This window comes from Anopheles aquasalis, chromosome 3 (assembly GCF_943734665.1).
Source record: "Anopheles aquasalis chromosome 3, idAnoAquaMG_Q_19, whole genome shotgun sequence".
In the NCBI taxonomy this organism is placed as follows: Eukaryota; Metazoa; Arthropoda; class Insecta; order Diptera; family Culicidae; genus Anopheles; species Anopheles aquasalis.
The window spans coordinates 65,853,118-65,853,548 of record NC_064878.1 but is presented as its reverse complement, the minus strand read 5'-3'; positions in this window follow the sequence as shown (position 1 = coordinate 65,853,548).

Genomic DNA, 431 nt, shown 5'->3' with positions numbered 1-431 from the left:
CGGGTGGGAGTCGCGTTACGCTCTTTACGATCCTCAGTACCGGTGGGGTGGTTGGGTGGCGATAGTCAAATTCGATGCGAGTCAACGCGAGACTGTCGTGTACGATCTCTCGCTGCACGAGGTTCACGAGAGCGGAACCGAAGATGATTTTTTTGTTGCGGAAAACTCGCTCGCACACGCGTCGCGGCGGTCGCGGAATTGTTAATAATTTCCATCGCCAGAGGGAAGGGGATGGTTGCTACCCTTCGACACCTCGGACTAATGAGCTGGCGTGAGTCCGAGAAGCTGCAAGAAGCTAAATTGAGGCGAGTGTGTGACCTACTGCGGCCACCACGGAGGGGGAGCTCTTCATTCAATCCAATCGGAAATCGCTGTCCATGCTAAAGATGATGGTGATGGTGATGATGATGATGATGATGGGTCTTAATGAG